Here is a 385-nt window from a genome sequence, read left to right on the forward strand (position 1 = left end):
CGCAGCAGCAGCAGCAGCAGCTCGCAGCTCGCGAAGCGGCCGATACTGTGCAGGGCTGCTGCTCTTTCCACTGGAGGCGGTGGTGGGGGTGCTGCTGCTGTTGCTGCTGCATGCTGCACGTGCTTGTCTCTGTTCTTGTTGCTGCTGCTGCTGGTGTTGCTGCTGCTGCTGCTGCTGGAGGGTTTCCTTGTCCTGCGGCAGCAGCTGAACTGCTGTCAGCTCCGTCCAGTCGCGCCAGCGTTTTTGCTGCTGCTGCTGTCTCCCCTGGTTGCCTCTTCTCCCTGCTGCTGCTGCTGCTGCTGCTGCTGCTGCTGGCTGCAGCAGCAAACGGCTGCGCTGCATATCTACCTGCAGCACTCGGAATATCTGCTGCTGCGATAGCTGC

Source organism: Eimeria mitis, genomic scaffold (genome assembly GCF_000499745.2).
Source record: "Eimeria mitis Houghton genomic scaffold, Emh_scaff1023, whole genome shotgun sequence".
NCBI lineage: Eukaryota > Apicomplexa > Conoidasida > Eucoccidiorida > Eimeriidae > Eimeria > Eimeria mitis.